General features: G+C 43.8%; 1 protein-coding gene and 1 long non-coding RNA gene across 4 annotated transcripts in view; one reads left to right on the top strand and one right to left on the bottom strand.

Annotated features, from left to right (window-relative positions):
- The window catches only part of LOC131109040 (uncharacterized), a 271,033-nt gene that overhangs the window by 105,712 nt on the left and 145,570 nt on the right, over positions 1-19,751 (bottom strand). For all 3 annotated transcript variants that reach the window (XR_009120623.1, XR_009120622.1, XR_009120624.1), the window contains 2 exons: positions 2,567-2,648; positions 735-781 (listed from right to left, as the gene is read on the bottom strand). This is a non-coding gene — a long non-coding RNA (uncharacterized LOC131109040). The remainder of the gene's footprint in view (positions 1-734; positions 782-2,566; positions 2,649-19,751) is intronic.
- Positions 8,464-19,751, top strand: part of LOC131109039 (cadherin-18-like) — a 102,471-nt gene continuing 91,183 nt past the window's right edge. Inside the window, exon 1 of the mRNA XM_058060576.1 lies at positions 8,464-8,514. The gene's annotated coding sequence lies outside the window, so the exon portion shown is untranslated. The remainder of the gene's footprint in view (positions 8,515-19,751) is intronic.

Here is a 19,751-nt window from a genome sequence, read left to right on the forward strand (position 1 = left end):
ATTTTTAAAAACAGCTTTTCCCCACCATGAATCTTCAATAAAACACGTTTCTTTGTGTAGCTGCGGAAATCAAAGTGTTTGCCTTTAAAAAACTAAATCATGTGATGTTGTTGTTCACTTTCCTAGTAATTCCTCCACCCACGGCAGAGAATCAAGTCATCCATCATTTTTTTCTCTGCAGCATTTTTGTCTCGTGCAGAAAAAAGAAGAAACAAAAACAGATCCACCGGAGAAGCAGTATTGACGTGAGAAAACACTACCTGACCACTTCGATGTCTCTGCTGCATTCAATTGGAAAAGAAAAGCCCACGAAGGAGATGATGACCTGTTTTGGTTGCTGTCAGTCATGTTTAGCCCGCAGCCAAGTGGGACCAGCAGGAAGCGGCTGTTATGACTCACGGTGCAACTGCAATATGGAATATAGCCGCGCTCATAACTATAATCCAACTGTCTGCTCCGCATTAGCCGCATTTGCGGGCTTCCACAGATGGAATAGCACGGGCGAGCTTCCACGGTACGAGCGTGTGGCCGTCGTTTCCGAAAAGCAAAGCGCTGTTATGTTATATTGCCCTCCAACTAGCATCTGCTCGGATATTTTACCCCAACCGAGGCGGACGCGCAGTACATTGCAGGATGTAAAACAAGAACATCATTCCCAACACGGAGACTTGATACGCTATCACATTAAGCGTGCAGGGAAGCAAATATAGCATACAAGTGTGTGCTGGGAGTACCTGGCAGTCCTGATGAAGGGAAAACACGTGGACATTCTGACAACTTCCTGTAATTACAAGGAAAGAGACGAGCGTCATTAAGAATAAAGACTTAAGATCAAGTGAGCTGTATACACATAGAATCTGTAGGAATACAACACATTCTAGACAGGTCTGTGAGTGACAGGAAGAAAAGCTCTGACTTTTGGAGCCATCAGAAACAATCTGCGTCTTTTTCAGTAGTGATGGCGGGGGCGTGTCCACAGAAAAAATATCAACACTACCGACACTGGCATCGGTTTCTGTGATACAATATGGGCATGATAACACCTTTGAGGCTAAATCTAATCATATTTCTGCAACACACCATACACACTCACCTGAAAGTGACAAAAAAATATATATATACACTTAACTAACACAACCCGAACAAATGGCTGACTGTTCATGCTGAATTGGTGGTTTGTTTGTGATCTCATCATCACGTGAGGGACGGAGACGACGAAGGGCAGACTCGCATGCCAGGACACCCAAAGTTATTTGAATCAGGTGATGAGCATGTGGAGGACTTGTTTTGGAGACAAGATAATTATAATGAATGGGTAATCAAAGATAATAATATGAAGTCAGTGACAGTAATGTGTAGTAATATTAGTCAAGTTAAATGGAGTATGTGCAATATTAATCAATATTCTCCTGACAGTAGTGTCTTATTTTATTATACTATGATAGTATTTGAGGTATTAGCCGTTTCTATTTGAAAGTATGTGTGTCAATACGATACTTAACGCTCAAGTGCGGCCGCGTGGCTGACAACTCCTCCAGCGGCGGGTGATGAATTACATGTCGATGTCGTCCGGCGCCTCTTTCAATTTCCTCCTCATCGCGCAATCAAGAGTGGATAATGAATTTAGCTGCGTGCAAACGAGGCCAGCAGATGCAGAAACATAAATCACACATATGCCAACCTTTTCATCAGCACTTTTTTTTTATTATTATTATTATTATTATTATGATTATTGTCTCCCCCCGCGGTTTGAGGCTGTGATGAATCAAAGTGACTGCGAGAGCAGCGTGATTTGGACTAAACGTGAAGTGCTTCAGCTTCAGTTTGAGGCTGATGAGCTGGATGAGTGTTTCTGAATTAGGAAATTGAGAAATTGAATTGGAAAAATGAAAGGATGTCAAATATGTAATGCTAAGATGTTCTATATATCTTGAGAAAAAAATGCATCTCAGCTTTATTTATTTTTTTATTCTTTATTTTTTGCTCTATTTTGCTGTTTTATTCCTCTAATAAAGTTTCTTCTAACAATTACAACTTAATTCTCATAATATTATGACTTGTTCCCAACTGAATTTTCCAAAAATAATGTTTTGTTGTTTTTTTCTTTAAAAAACCCTGCTCTCTAGTCTTGGAAATACAAAATGTGCTGAATGTGACAACAGGATTGATGAATATCACCGCGCTGTCATCCAAAATAAATTGTCTTCTTGCTCAGACGTAAAGCTAAATTTGCGGCCAGAAAGCGAAGGTGTGGCGGGATGCAATAAGAGCAGCACAGGAGTGAACATCAGGACATAAAAATGCCTTTAAATGTCAAATAATAATTGGACTCTGAGGAAAACGTTTATGAGATGACACCACTTCCTCCTTGTGAGGTGTTTGCAGGAGTGATGGGAAAAATTCCACCCCGTCAACGCCAATAAGCGAGTCCCCCTCAACCGGGGGCCCGCTGAGCTGAAAAAAAAATACGGTGAATATGGATTTTTTTTGGCTTTTGCTGCTCTAAAAATGTCAGCCTGTTGAAAAAAAAAAAGCTGGTTTGTCTCCTGACACTTTTAGCACTCACTTCTGTCACAAAAGCCGCTCTGCGCCGTCCGACGAGAATTCAAAGAAGTCCACTTGTACCCCCGAGAAGAACACTTGTGTTCCTGTACAAAAAGAACAGATTTGCTTGTCAAGCAACAGAAGCAAAAAACACTTTTTGACATTTGGTGCACAGCTGGTGGACCCTTAAGGTTCACATGTGGAACTGCACCATCATCATTATTATTAGTGCAAATATTATGTACAAATCTAATAAATTAAATTAATTAAAAGTTGCACCACTTTATGCTTGTAAGGTGATGAAATTCCAAGGCATATTTTCTGAAAAGGAGTAGGAAGAATCAGAAACGGTGTTAATAGGATGGTCAAACAAAATACACAAAAACAACAAGACCGACGGCAAGCAGAACTGGACCAAGGGGCCGCGATAATGAAAGCCCGCTGACAAACACTCCACATCCAAGCTAATTATCGGAGCACCACGTGCAGCCTCGCTCACAGACGTCTAATCAGCGGCTTATTTGTGCAATCAGCTAGCCGCTTTGCTCGGACGGAGACTTAAGAAATCAGAGCTTGTTTGACGTATATCTGATTGGATCATACACACACTGAAATCTCTGCGCCAACACCGAGCCCAGCGCCGCCATAATCAACATTGATCGGCGACCATTAATGGGAAGACGACACTGTCGGGCAGTCGGTGGTGCAAATAAAATAATCATAACTTCCAAACATGACCGTGAGCTAGGTCTCTAGCTCCAAAGAAAACCAAAAAGCTTTCCAGTGCTGCCTTACGCAGTTCTTACATAATAAAAAAAACACAAAAACAACTTGCAGGCCGCCATTTTCACACTCTCCTACGTGGACTTCCAAACATTAAGATGTGAGAAATTCAAAAATGAAATTAGTATTTTTAGTGATGGACTCTAGCATGTCTAAGCTAAGCTAATGCTAGTTGCTTTATTTTGCTATCAAAAAATAAACATAGAAACAAGCATAAACAGGCAAGATGGCGATAAAACAGAATAATAGCGAGGAATTAATGTCATACAGTATTTTCTAGCATGTCTGAGCTAAGCTAATGCTAGCACCCGGCTAGCTCATATTAAGGTGTTTGCTTTACATCGCTACATTGAAATATGTAGCTGCATTGCTTTATGTTGCTATCAAAAAATAAACATAGAAACAAGCATAAACGGGCAAGATGGCGATAAAACAGAATAATAGAGAGGAATTAATGTCATAAAGTATTTTCTAGCATGTCTGAGCTAAGCTAATGCTAACACCTGGCTAGCTAACATTAAGGTTTTTGCTTTATACAGACTTTGGAAAACACTTTCTTGCTTTCATGAAATATTTTTGTGTGAAATTTAATTTCTCTCTTGTTGAAATAAACAGAATGTAAATTGCATAGGCAAGAAACTAGCGCTACGAGGTAACAACAGGAACTTGACCCAGTAAAACTTAGTGGGTCATGTGACACGCTCTCTCGGCCAAACACAAACCACGATAATAACTAATGGGTGACCTTGAGCGTCCGCAGAGGGAAGAACAACACGCACTTTATCTTGTTAATTAACGACTGGGACGTGACTCCTCGCTAGGAAAGGGTGGCGGCTGGTGAGGAGACAAAAGTCATCCGTTTCCATGCAAGGAAGTGCGCGTCTTCGTGCACTCCATTAGGATGGTTATTGTTGAGTGATGACGGGAAAAAAATGTTTGTTAATTAACTTTTCTGCCGCCGCTATTAGAGCCACGTGAAATCACATTTAATCATGGCTTTGTGGCAAATTAACTGGGCTCTTAGTGCTTGTTTATTTGAATTATTTGGCAATCTTGAGTGACCGTGAACACTAATTATTTACATGCGAGCTCTCGCTGGTAGCTTCTGTGCCGCCTGATAGTTATTCAACACTTCTGGAAGTGCAAAACGGGGTGAACGCCATTCTAAAAAAAAAAAAATAATAAATTAAAAATGCTGTTTTTCCCGCCGTGAGTCCTAACTGGCTATGTTCCACTCAATGGCCCAGTTTCCATGGTAACAGCATGCAGACGTGTGGAGTCATTTCATTTAAGCAAGAGTCACTCATTAGTTACTTGCCCTCTTGCTCTAGATCCTTTTTATATATTTTCTTGGAGGGGGGGTGAGGGGGGGGCATGCAGAATTGTCCAATGTGTGAAAAGAAAGGCGAATGACAACATTGTGTCGACATTGGTCCGCCACCCTTGTGGTCGGGTTGTAAAGCAGCCACATTGTCAGCGTGTTGCGCCGACGTGTGCAACGCCCCGGCGCCGCTAGCTTAGCCTCATCCGTCCCGCAGCAGCGGCAAGGCCAGATTAATGGACCAATTGATCAACAGCCAACCGGGAGCATCCTGCAAGAAGGCCTGATCACTCAGCTACGGGAGAAGCCAGAAGAACCCAATCAGCTGATGATGGGCTGTGACCCTGCTCTCTCTGACAAGCTGACACTGATGGAAGGCGGTGTGTGTGTGTGTGGGGGGGGGGGGGGGGGTTGTGGTGGGGGTGGAGATGGTAGACTCAACAAGGCAGAAAACTAACAAGGCTGAAAACACAGGTGTAAGGCTCAATCACAGTGGAGTGCTCGCCGAGAGAGCAATGCTCGCTCAGTGTTGCTAATGGATACTTGAGGAGGCGCCACTGTTGACCATGCGGATTCGCTTAGAAATAAATGGGAGCTTTTGCTATACATAATGCATGCTAGCAGGGGTGCAACCGCACACCTCTAATGTTTACCGCGTGTTTGCTATTCCAGACCGTGGTGGCAAAACCGCAGTGGCAGGTGAAAAAGATCACGGCGGCGCAGGAAGCTGGGGAATTATACAAGCAACGGCTGTGGGTGATGTCAAGCATTTGAGGCGTCCTTGTCCCAAATCACATGTCCATCACATGTCCAGTTCAGTGCTATTACGGAGGGTGGGGGGGGGGAGAGGCACTCAGACAATAAAGGACGCCACTTTACATGGATGGAACAACCTTTCAGGGGTCGGACTCGTCTTTGACATTGGAGGCCGAAGATGCGAGTCGTCTTGGAAAAATTGTTGATTTGATTTGCTGCACCAGCTTTTAAAAAGGAACATCGGGTACAAGTACATACACTTTGGCAAGGCAGGATATTTGCTAGAAGGCAATAACAACAACGTAGTCGTACCACTTCATTCATTTTCTACGCAGCCTCATCATATTTCTTAATATTTAAGTGTAAAAATAAGCTAAGCACCGTTAATCTTCAGAACACAAACTCCAACCGTCCCCATCGTTCATCTCGGAACTTAAGGAAGTACAAGTAACATATTCTCCATCATTCCAGCTTCCCATCTCAGGCAGCAGTAAACAGGAAGTCCTTCCTTTTTTATTTTCATGTCAAATTGAAGCGACGCTCGGGAAGCCGCTTCCTACACAAAACAAAAGTAATAGCGGCGTGGCGAGCAAACAAGCCAAGACACACAGATGATGTGTTTGGATGGAGATAAATCCATCCCGCCGCTTTCGGTAATCAGACCGAGGATCACAGCGAGCGTGGTAATAAAATGTGTTTTGTTTGCAAGTACAAGACGTCCGGGGGCTCTTTTCCTCGCCTGCGAATCTAAAAAAAAATTATTTTTTTTTAACATTTAAGGACACTAGAGCATCGACACCGGGGCAGAAGCCCTTTTTACGAAAGCGAAAAGTGCTGAAGCACCCCCGCAGCTTGATGATGTATTATGCATCAAGGCATGCTGTTTGCTGTTGGCTCGGCTTGGTTTCACTTCCATTCTTATTTGCGTACCTTGAAAATGACACTGAATGCTTCATGAGGATGAAAATGACGGCTGTGGATTGAAAGTGTCACTTTAGCCATTAGAGTCGCAGATAGGACACTCGGATACATACGGATTATAATACAGTAAACCTCGGATATATCGGAAATTCGCTCACAACGGACAGATAAAAAAGAACCAATTTTTCTGTAATGCATTTCCAATAAAAATTCATTGCATATATCGGATTTTTTATAACGGATTTCGCCTATTTCGGACAACATCTCCAGTCCCGTTCCAATGCATTTCCATTAAATTTCCCTCGCATATATCGGATGGCCGCACGTGGCGCTCCGATTCGCCGAATCGTGACAGGCCGCTATACGACGTCGTTTGCAGCGTTTGCAGCGTTTGCAGCGTTGCCTGCGCGTCCAGGTACATTGGAAACATAGTCAAGGAAGTGCCTTTTTATAACGGATGAAATCCGATTTACGCATATACCGGATATAAATCCGATATATGCGTAAAACGGACATTTTCCAGTATACGTATATAACGGATTTTGCTTATATCGGACAAAACCAGTGGGAACAATTTAATCCGATATATCCGAGGTTTACTGTACCTCCAAATGGATCCCAATGTCTGGTTCCTGCATGGAGACAAAGGTATTGATCACCTATCGTACTGTTAGCTCCGGTTCTTATAGAATCATTCCACACCAAACATATACTAGGATTATTCTCTATGCATCCTGAACTCCAACCAACCAGTCACCCGCCACGGATCAATTCTTGCCAGGGAGGGCCGAGCAGATCATTATTAGACTACAGATGATTCCTGCAGGTTGCTCGCAACTAGTTAGCACACGGTAGATTGGTAGTATCCTTCCCAGGGCACCTGAGAAAAAAGCATCAATGCTTGTCAGAGAATATTATCCATATTCCAATCCCACTTTATGTGTCATTTTTTTACAGCAATTCCAAGGTGTGGGGATTTAAATTAGATATATGTAGCAGTAGCATGCAAAGAATCTATCCTAGGATACGGTGGCGGTGAAGGATAGCAGCAAATTCTCTTAAAATATTAAAAAAAAAAAGCTGCGTTTGAAGAAAGGTTGACATGGCATTGCTTCAAATGCATGCGTCTCTTCTTCAGCGTTGGACATCCAGTCTCAGCATGTGGCTGCATATGAAAGGTATACTACAGGGCTGCATATGAAAGGTGTACTACAGGGCCGCATATGAAAGTTATACTACAGGTGGCATTAAAGGACCCAAAAACACCAATAGGCTGCATTTGAAGGTTCATCGCATCGCCTTTAAATGCTTCCTCCATAGAATGTAACCTTTCATTCAACCCCATTCAAACGGTACACTCTTGGTTGTGGCGCGGCGAGGGCTAATTGGCTCCAAAAACATAAGAAGGCTGCATTTGAAGACGGTTCAGCCTCCCTTCAACTGGGAGATGTGTAGCCCGAGAGAATGCACTGCAACACGTTTCAGTTTTAGGATTTGTTTGTCAGGACGGTAGCGGTGGATCCTGCAATAAAAGCCCACATTTGAAGGAAGTGGGCTTTGTGTTTCTTTAATTTACTTCAAATGCAGCCTCCAGGATGCGGTCAGCATTTTAAAGCTGCATCTGCAACATTTGGACGTTGCCGTGAAGGCAACAGGTGCGTTTTAGGGACACATATTCATCTCTCCGGCCCAATATGGTGTTTACATCTTGTCCGCGTGCTCCTCCCGGAGCCTATAAACACCTGTGACAAGCGTGGAATAATTTGTCCGGGCCACTAAAAGCCCAATAAAGCGTCCCCCCCTGCAGCAGGGAACAGATGTGACAGCGGGTGTCCAAAGGGTGTCCCCTATAGCGCACAGCGGCTTGATTAGATTCTGCTGTTACATTCGGCACCTAGCTTAATTCCCAGCCCTTTTTCGTCTTTCCGTGGACGCCGCCATTTGATCCACGCAGAAGATGATTCACACTCCGGTGAGTGAAAGCAGCAACGAGATCGCTCCCTCTCTCGCCCTTCCACATCTATAATTCAGCACTTGCCGCCCTCCCCGTCACCACCACCACCACCACCAGCACCTCCTCCCCTCCTTGCCGTTTTCTCCCCCCATGTGCACTCCAGCATAGCGTCCGAGCAGCTGGCCGCCAGCCGTCCGTGAAGCCCCCGCCTGTACGTCGGCATGCGGCTGCACAGGTAAGGAGGGAGCGTGTCGCTAAAAGTGCCACTCGGTGTCAGAGTTTGTGGGCTGTGAAATGGAGCGTTTGCTTTCTGAGTGGCTGCATCGTTTACCTTTCTTTTCCTTGCAATCAGCCGCTCTCCTCGTTGGGGGGGGAGAGGAGAGGAGAGGAGATGAGGGGAGGGGAGGGAGCGCCCCAAAAAAGGGGTGAAGCTGTTGCCATGGCAGCCCTTTTCGGAATTAGAACAAAATGAGTGCGGCATCACAGGTGTCTTTGGGGAAAGCGCTGCAGTATTTTGTTTCCGTCTGGCCAGAAAGTTTGTTATTGTTGGAGTGCCCCCCCCCCCCTGTACCCCCCCACCAGACATCATATTTCATGCTGCTTTCTTCCTTACCATTTATTGTATCGCCGCTGTGATGCGGGGTCACCGTCATAAGTCAGTATTCTCAGAAGTAACCCAAGCCGAGGGTGGTGGGGGGGGGGAATAGCTTCCATACACTACAGATTCTGACCTCTTATTAATATGGGGAGGGGGGTGTGAATGAGGCTACGAAAAGGAGGCTAGACAAAGACGGCTCTATCCGGGGTGTTGACAGAGGCGTGTTTTGGGATGCGCCAAACGAGAAAAAGGGCGGGGAGGAGAAGCTCAGCTTATTAAGGACACGTTAGTTTTTAATGATGACTCTCGGAAGAGCCCGCCCAGCCGTGAAATGTCAAAGTCACGTCTTGGGGTTCTGCTTATGGAAGAATACATGCCCCCCCCCCCAACCGAAATCCTGCTGCTCTAAACGGGGCGGTGATGATTGAGCGACAGGCGGGTGCTAATGTTCCTGTTCTATCCTTCAGTCAAGTCTTATGTCAGACATGATACACTATCCTCACCATAAAAGCCCATCTTAGGAATACCGTGTACGTCTGCACACGACCAGCAGGGTTTGATGCCACGGCACTTAGACACTGAGACACTCCGGCACTTTATGTCTCAAATTCATGGTTTTGCCAAGCGCATGAGGACTGATGCCGGTTCTTTAAAGTTCTCTCGTCTTTCATGGCGAATGTTACGGTTATTACACTTAACATCAACCTGACCTCAGGGATTCATGGGAATTGGTCACTGGAGATGCACCGTGTCTTTTATGAAGAAATACATCTAGATATGTACAAACATAATATACAAACATACCGTAATACAGTATAATCCATAATATACTTAAATAGAAAGTGGTTTGATGGCGCTATCTGCACCGGAAGAACATTTGCTGTTTCAGGAGTCTGCTTGATGAATTTCCCATGTATGAATGCCCTTTTACAGTCAAAGATCTCGATGGGAAATGGGATCTACTGCAAAAACGCTCTTGCCAGCTAAGTCGTTAGGCTCTCCATTTCACTTATTCTACACACTCTTCAAACGAAGTGAGAAAAAAAAAGCCAAAAACTAACCACTTCCACACATAAGGAGAGGAGAATATTTTAGTCTAGTAGGCCATTCCTTATTTTACCACACACAGTATAGTGAGGGGGCTGCACGGTGGACGAGTGGTTAGCACGTAGGCCTCGCAGCTATGAGACCCGAGTTCGATTGCACCCTCAGCCATCTCTGTGTGGACTTTGCATGTTCTCCCCGTGCATGTGGGGGTTTTCTCAGGGTACTCGGGTTTCCTCCCACATTCCAAAAACATGTTAGGTTAATTAGCCACTCCAAATTGTCCATAGGTATGAATGTGAGTGTGAATGGTTGTTTGTCTATATGTGCCCTGTGATTGGCTGGCCACCAGTCCAGGGTGTACCCCGCCTCTCGCCCGAAGACAGCTGGGATAGGCTCCAGCACCCCCATGCCACCCTCATGATGATAAGCGGTAGAAAATGAATATTGCAATATTTGGAATGACAGGAATATAGTTTGGAATACCGTTAAAACCTCAGGATAAACAACGTCCAGCCTTTGCTTTCATGTAAAACGATGAAATGGATCCATAACGGCCACATTCTCGAGCCCATTCCCCTTCTGTTTTTCCACCTTGCACAGAGGAATGAAGGCCACAGCAGGACATCACGTGCGAAGGTAACGCGGGAGGACTATTAGTGACGGCTCATCTGGGTTTCTCCCAGTTTTTCCGACTTCCCATATTGGCGTTGATTAAAACTGCCTGCAGCAGCGATTACACAGCTGCTCCCCGACACGGGAATACAATAAGCGTAATGGCGGCAGCTCGTATGATGTGCCTCTCCTTTCATTCCTCACGTCGACTGCAGCTCAAGTCCAAATGAGCACATTTGGACTTTACTGCTGGACAGTTTGGAGAAGATATTTCACAAAGTCGGTCCCGTATTCAGCAAATACATCCCGGAGGTGCCGCAATGGAAGTGGGTTGGCCTTGATGCTGTTTAAAAGTACTTTTAGGAAGCCCCTTTTTTGTGTGTCTGTAGCTTTAATGCTAATCGGCATAAACCAGCTGCTGGTTTTTTCAGCATGGGGAGCTGACCAACAGTAGTCAGGCCGCCATGTTTTATTTTAAGAAGTGCAGCGAAGCCTGTTCTTGACATCCCCCCCCATATTTCCATTCTGCTGTTGTGTGTCAAACGCCCCCCATTTTGTTTGCCACAATTTCATTGATCGCCATTGATTGGTCCCACATTGGGCGGCGTCTCCCGGAGTGTTTTCCTTGATAAATAGCTCCAGTGGGTAAATACAAACACCCCTCCCCCCTCCCTCGACTTCAACCAGTCCATACTAATCTGCTTGTCTGCTGGCGGTGATAAGATATTGCAAAGATAGCGCCAAAGGTATTGTGGGTAATTTTCTGCTTTGTTTTGGCTTTTTCTTCTCCGCTTGTGTCCAGCTCTTATCTGCTATTTATTTGCCATTAAGTAGCAGGCTTTTCTTGGGGATTACACATGGAATCGATGATGGGATGGAGCAAACAAGCCTGTGCCGCTTGGTGCTATCTCCTAATATGATGCGGTCCCCTAAGAATCTCACTGGCTTAAACCAAAGCTCCCTCGGCTGCCCAGTGCGTCTCAAAACGCGGAAAGCAAATATTTGACCTATATGGGTTTGTTCTGCTCCGTGGGGGTGCCAAGCATGGAAATATATCACCTTCATGTGTTGCTGTACTAAATATTAACACCGCTATGTGACCCTCGCTGGAAACAGTTGGTACAGCCCTGATTTATACAACTGGGAGCACATAAAGTTTGAAACATGCTCATTATACGCTACAGACGGATGTTAGCATGTGTTACTTAACCCCAATGAACGGACGTAAAAGCTGACATTTCAAACACCCAATGCAGCCGCCCCCCCCTGCAGCTCGGACTTCCTTTGCCAGCGTGAGAAATTGCATTATCCGGCATCAGGACAGTTTGTCAGCACAATTGGCGGCGGAGGCAACACAGCACTTTTAGGTCAGGTACTCCGTCAGCTATCAGTCAGCTTTTTATCCCCCCCCCCCCCCAGAGAGAATAAATGGCGACACGAGGGGATTTACATTACGGAGCTCTTTTACAGTGTCGCCGAAAAGTAATTAGGCACTAATTTTCATCACAGTCTTCCTTTGTATGAGCCCGTGCCAAAAAGGTGTGACTGCATTTGTAAACACCAGGTTTGGAACGCGGCCAAAGCAAAGCAATCCCCAAACCTCTCAAGAAAAGACGTTTCCGTGTCTCGGAATAATAATGCGGAGAGACGTTCTCATGCTGTCCCAAACTCAAGTGGCTGACAAAACAATGCAAGCAGCTCACAGACGTGCCCCCCCCCTTAGAGGGAGCTGACACGAGTTGATCTTTGGAGAAGAATATTCACCTTTACCGCATATTATTGGATGTTTTTCTCTACTTATTTGTCCCTTAGTGGCGCACGGCGGCACTTAAGTACGACAGGTAACGTACTTACGTTTTGTATGTATTTAATATATAAAAAGTCCTGTTGGTAGGAGCAGTATAAAATAATTCTATATGCACAAAAAACTGCTTAATAATTACTATCAATTATTGAAATTGGCCAATTATCAGAAAGAAAAAGGTGAAATAACAAATATAAATAAAAATGACAAAAAATCTTAAATAAATAAAACAAAAATGTAATTTATTTTAATTAAAAATGTAAATATAATAAATAAATAAGTAATTTAAATTAATTACCATCAATTATTGAAATTGGCCAATCATCAGAAAGAAAAGGGTAATAATAAAAGTAGTAAAATAACAAATATAAATAAAAATGACAAAAAATCTTAAATAAAACGAAAATGTAATTTTTTTAATAAAAAATGTAAATATAATAAATAAGTAATTTAAATTAATTACCATCAATTATTGAAATTGGCCAATTATCAGAAAGAAAAATGTAATAATAAAAGTAGTAAAATAACAAATATAAATACAAATTACAAAAAAAATTAAATAAAACAAAAATGTATTTTTAATTAAAAATGTAAATATAATAAATAAATACGTAATTTAATTTTCTCTTAGGTATAAATATTTTTTTTATGAATTAGTTAATTTTGATTCCATCATCTATTAGAAATAATGTTTTTTCCTGACGTGATGTGGATATAATTCCACAAGACAAACCAGATGAGTGTTTTAGCACATGTGCTGATTGACAACACTAGTAAGTAATAAGTGAATAATACATATCTCGCAAATAACGTCACTCCCTGAGTGCAAACGGTCCACAGAGCCAACCCGAAGTGGCTTAGACAGACTCAAGCTCTTTCATCATTGACTTTCCACTAGTACAACTCAGTTGATCTTGCAAGATGGCCCCTACAAATCACCCCAAATGGCCTTGAGCGGGTGGCGGGTGATGCAAATTCACCCTCACGGCGAAGCCACACAATCTCGGGCCGTGACCCATTCTCTTCCCGGCCGATGGGAAGGCGAGGTGCGGCGTGATGATTAATGGTTATGATTACCTGTGCTGAAAATGTGCTTTTCTGGGTCATCAGTTTCACTTTTATGACTTAAACCAAGAAGAGGAGAGAAGGGGGGGGCAGCTTCATCATAGCAGCACCTCGCAGGGGGAGGAGGGTGATGAGCAACCAAAATCGATAATATCTTTACCATCAGGTGATTCTTATGTGGTGAAAGTCAATACAGGCCTGAAGAGCTTGTACACCTGCCTGGACGGACGCTCAAAAGCCGCCTTATTGACTGTGGCACTGCACCGTTCACATAATAAAGCATCAGCCCAATCAGCCCCCCCCCCAGCAAGGAGAAAGTCATAGTCAAAACCAAATGAGTGGAAAATAGACATACGCAAGTAAACAAGGCCGTAAAAAAAGATGGCTAGTTAAAGAAAGACTGCTCTTAAATTTAAAGTAAAGCCATGGGAAATGTCCTATGTGGTGATGGAGGGGGGGTTGGGGGCGGTTTCTTTGAGGACACCTTCAAATAAAATGTGCAGACTTTGGAGACGGCGCTCCGTACCACTTCCCCTTTAGGGATTAATAAAGCCTTACTCCAACTTATCTTCTATATGTAAATGGAAGCGCTGCAGATAATGTATTCCCACTGTGACGGCGATAAAGTGACAAAACACAAACAGCGGCGCCACAGAGGGAGGGTGGGAATGGACACAGGAAGGAAGCCGGCGATGGGAGTCGTTTTTGGACAACTATCTATAGGAGACGCTCACCGCAAGTCAGGTCACATGGTTCGTTGCGCAAGGGGGGGCGTAAAGGACAACACAGTAGCAACAGAACAGAACCAATGTTGTAATAGCAGGAAGGGGAAAACTGCTCACCCAGCATGGATAGTTCTGATGAGTTCATAGTAAACCACAAAAAAAAAGGGGGGGGGGGGGGGTCCAAGGGCTACATACTGAAAAATGAAAGGATGCTGAAGCCATTTCATATTTTAAAAAGCAACATACTTTGTATAGATATGCTAAGAAGTTACTTAAAGTATTTTTCAAGAAAAAAAATACATTATTAATATCACCTTGGCTTTTTTTTACTCAATTTTTGCTGCTGTTTTTTTATTTTCAAAATATTTCAGTGTTCTTCTGAAAAAAAATACTTGCACTTTTTTTGTAATATTACAAAATCTACAAGAGATCAATATTTTTGGGGTCATTTTGGTTGGCCAACCACTCCTGTTCCATGTTTTTGCCATTTTTGTATAGTGGCTCTCACTGTGGTTGGCTGGAGTCCCTTTTCCAGACTGCTAGATCTCAATTAATCTCAGTTAGGTTATGTATTAATTTTGTATTTTATTTTTTCTCCCTTAATAATAAAAAGTTTCAAACTGCAAAAATAAAAAAATAGTAAACCACACAACATGAAGACATGTGAGCTGACTAGCAACACTTTAAAGCGCATGCAGAGCTAAATAGACCTGCTGGATGCTGCTCATGGCATACTGTACATATGTCTAATTCAATGATATCAATCACATCAAATGATATCTATCGACATGGTCTGTTATTAACACGTATGTTGCACAACACAGCAACACCAGAATTAATGTTGGCATAGCCGGCGTGAACGTGTAGCGTGAAGCTCCTCCATCCATCCAGGTTACCTCACGATGAACCGAAAGTTAATTTGTGTCATGGCGGCGGACCTCATTAGAGCTCAGTCAGCCTTACGCGCATCACTCTCCGCCCCGACACGCCGCTCAAAGGTCAGGAGCATCTAAAAGGTTAGCCCGCCCCGTGACATTTCCCCCGATGACTTATTTGACCCCCTATTTGGGATAAATACCACTCGGCAGCTTGTTGACGCCGCTTCCAATCGCTCCATCATTGAGCCGTCACAGCAGTGTTTGTGGGCTTTTTTGCCATTTGAGTAGAATTAACGAGTAGGCGACTGGAGCGGGGGCGTGAAGCCGGCCCGTCATCTGCGGCTCAAAGCGGTGCACTTCTGCGGCGGCGGCTGTCATAAATTAAACTGTTAAAGTCACATTAATTACAGAGACATATCAAATGCTAAGTGCTGCCTTAATCTTTCATTTGATTGTTTTGGCTCGCGAGCACGATTGGACGTCAGGACGTCATCCATCACATCACGGGCGGCTGAAGTTCCGCCACTTTAAAAAGTAGAGAACTTCCTGCCCGCCGATGATCAATATCCTGCTTCATCGCGGTCACTCTCGTCTCCTAAAAAAAAACTGGCGTCTGCGTGACACGCTGCAGCAAATTCATTTGGACAGACAGCAATACTATCGCTGTAAACAGACGACCGGGTCTGTGCTAAGTGGGCTAATAATAGAAGCACTTGTGTATGCGTGGTGTGTCCGACTTACGTAATTACATGCATCGCTACTGATAAAAACACTTGAGATGCTCTGCTACATAAACAAAAGGAGCGCACATCACATTTGACCTACATTTGGGGCAAAGTCGAGTCATATGCACAGCAACGGTCAAAAGTTTGGAGACACTTTCTCATTCAATATAGCATGAAAAAGTAATGCTAATGGTTTTACTTTATTTGAACATGCATCAGATTACATTTGAATGCATCATATAATCAGTTCACAGTTCCACATGTCCAAAAGGAGTAGGAAGAAGCAAAGCTTATTAAATCCTACCCCTACATCTGGTACTTTTACAGTTATACAATGTTGTATTTGTTCACTTCCTGCTTTCCTAATATAGTTTTAATCTAATTTTAAATTAGTCAACAGCCTTAGGAAGAACACAATTTTAATCCAAAAAATGTCTCTCCTTTGCCTAGTGACCACAATACTACATATAACTTGTCTTTCGATATTTTTATAATATCACCTAACATCATTTATTAATTATTTTTGACATAGTGACGGGTGATTTATGTCTATGATCACTTTCCATGTAGTTTTTATTTATTTTGTAATTTTATTTTTGTCACATACCAAAGTACGAGGTGATATGACCATACAATGACATAATGGGTACCATAGTAACTGTCATATAAAGGGAAGTGTTTTTTTTAAATTGGTATTTATTTATTTTAATATTTTATTTTTATTTTTTATTTATATATTTATTTAATTTTTTTATTCATTTATTTTATTTTTTATTATTATTTTTTTTATAAGTGTCTCTAAACTTTTGACATGTATTGTAATTTCCTGCATCGTCCTCTTTGCCCTTGTGGAAGTTAGTGGCAGAGGCCAAAATAAATATATAATATATATAAATTATATATATATATATAAATATATAATATATATTTTGGAGTACAAAGTACAGTTAGTATCGCTATCTGTTAGCACTCACATCACCAATCAATCAAAACAAACGTCAGATTTATTAATTGCAACAATCAATGCACATTACCGCCACCTGTAGGACCGTAGTGGAACATTCAAGCCAAAATGCAAGTCGGCTGAAGTAGGCCTTGTTAGTCACTTAGCGGAGGCTGGGGTAGTTCCTGGCGTTTAATCAGCGAGCTACATCAAAGTAGAAAGGCGATGTTTACTGTATGAGATGCATCATTAATATTCAACAGTCAAACATCAAACAACAGCGCGCGCCGTGTGCTAGCTATCAGAAGCACCGAGGCACCGTTTGCCAGCTCAGCCGTTTCTCTAATGGCCGCCGACTGCGACGCGCACGTGTCCTCCATCCGGCGCCGTGCCGGGGAGAGATCCTCAGAGGGCTCGCTCTTCTTTCGCCTTTGAGCGGAACCATTCCAAAAGTGCCACTCAGTCACAGAGAGAGCGAGGGAGGGAGGGACGAACGGAGGGAGGGAGCGATGGGCGCAGATTAGAGATTTCTGGCGGCGAAGTAAATAAGGCGGCGCTGTGAGAAAGCGTGTGATCGCTCCGTGCAGAGGCGCCCAGCTGGGGAGTGCGGTTTGGAACAATGAACACTCGGCGAATCATGAGCATTAATAATAAGGTGTTGGACTGCTGAGCGCACGCCGTACTTTTTTACTAACGACCGTCTGCATCTACCGCATACGTGCCTCATTCATTCATTCATTCATTCATTCATAATCCATGGCGAGGACACTCCTCACACTTCAGCAAGCATTCCCATTTCACCCGAGAGACAAGACTGCAGCACGGAGCAAATAGCTGGCAGCACAAGCGAGTAGCAAGCTAATTGGCCGACAGTCACGCGTGATGATGGTAGTGTTATGGTCTGGGGCCGCACAAGTGCTGCCGGCGCTGGGGAGCCGCAGCTCATTGAAAGGGAAACGGGAATTCCAAAGTGCAATCCCCCTCTCCTTTGGGAATACCGACACAACCCGACTCTCACAGCCAACCCGAGGGTCCTGAACCAGGTTTTAGTTAACCGACTTAACAGTGGAGACAATAATATAGGGAAAGAAATTGGACCATACCAAAGTTCTTCTCTAGGAGTAATTACAAGTAATTACAGTAGACTTATTCATTCATTCATTTTCTACCACTTTTTTCCTCACAAGGGTCGCGGGGGGTGCTGGAGCCTATCCCAGCTGTCTTTGGGCGAGAGGCAAGAACATAGCAAACCTGTTTACGACCTTCTAAAAAATGCTTAATTATTAGAGTCCTCTAGACATGAAATAACACCCCTATAGTCACTTTTATAATTAGTGACATAACTATATTCATTCATTCAGTTTCTACCGCTTTTCTTCACGAGGATCGCGGGGGTGCTGGAGCCTATCCCAGCTGTCCTGGACCACCCTGGACTGGTCGCCAGCCAATCACAGGGCACATATAGACAAACAACCATTCACACTCACATTCATACCTATGGACAATTTGGAGTCGCTAATTAACCTAGCATGTTTTTGGAATGTGGGAGGAAACCGGAGTACCCGGAGAAAACCCACGCATACACGGGGAGAACATGCAAACTCCACACAGAGATGGCCGAGGGTGGAATTGAACCCTGGTCTCCTAGCTACAGTAGAATTAATAAAAGATAATAAAAGGTAAACAACCCATTACTGGTAATGACTCCAGTATTTACAATGGAAACACAATCAAGAACAGGGGTGTCCAAAGTGTAGCTCAGAGGCTGATTTCCTGTACGTGGCCTCCCAGTGACTCCAGTGCAAATACATGAAAACGTGTCGGAATTTCCAACAACGCCAACCTCCATCCGACGTACACCGACCGCACCCCTGGGTGGACCCCCAACCACGTCACGCTTGACTCTAAACTGTAGTCCCCGGAGCTGGCCTCGGCAGTCAAAAGCTGTTCAAACTGAAACCGTAGAACAGAACAAGTCTCACAAGCGGCGCCTTTATTTTTTCCCCAGCACATTTTCCATACAGAAGATTTAAAAGGTGCAGAAAGGCACCGGAGCTTGGAGCCGGCGAGGCCTTGGGGGCTTTAGAGGTTAAATAACACGTATAACAAGAAGAGAACAGAGCTTTTCCAATAAATTCTCATCAAATATTAAAGAGGCGAGCTGCTGCCGTAATGCAGGAGTGGACAAAGTCGAACATTGTCTTTAATTAATAATAACATATGGAACCAATATTTAACTACCAACGACTCAATGCTGCCATTTCCTAGAGGATCGACTCTCGCATAACAACAAACAACCTCCAACGTGCACTTCATTTGAGATTACGCGTCTTGACATTCAAACTTAAGTCTGGCCCCTCCCCTTGAGGCCAGAGGAGGGATCAGGTTGTGCGTGACGAATCCAGAACGGAAGGTCTTTGTCCGTTCGCATCAAGTCAACAGCACCCACCCCAAAAGTCTTGAAATATTCCCCACTTTATTAGTCATAAAGCTGCCGTGATTGGATTACTCAGACCCGGGCATTCCGGATTAAGGTAAAGCCCCCCCCCCCCCCCGCCACACGACCACTGATGATTTCCCTCAAGGCCGCTCAGCCATCTTTAATGAAGCCTTCCTTCTTGTTCTACCACGAGCGTCGCTCACTCGATACGTCATGGCGAGTCACGGCGAGTCACGGCGCCCGGCCTGACTACTCCTACCTGACAGGAAGAAGCCCTGAAGACACGTTTATCAAACGGTACCAAGACGCATCCTTTGGACCTTAAACCAAAGGAACCCATCGCTATGACGACCAAACCGTATTTCAGCATGGCTGCTGAAAGATTGGTTCTTATTACTCTGGCGGACATGTTTCATAAGGGCAGAGGTGGACCATAAAGTCCAAATTACAATCTACATCAAACTCTGGACACTTTAATTCCTCACCAGTTGGGTCCAGGACCACGGACTCGTTTATTTGAAGCAACTTCCTTCTTTTGGCGCTGACACATGAAGAACTTAAGTGCTGCATGGAGTGGAAATACACTTTGTTGAGAAACAGGAGGAACATCAGCAGAAAGTCCACCTTTTCACCAA

Source organism: Doryrhamphus excisus, chromosome 21, assembly GCF_030265055.1.
Source record: "Doryrhamphus excisus isolate RoL2022-K1 chromosome 21, RoL_Dexc_1.0, whole genome shotgun sequence".
NCBI classification, from domain to species: Eukaryota; Metazoa; Chordata; class Actinopteri; order Syngnathiformes; family Syngnathidae; genus Doryrhamphus; species Doryrhamphus excisus.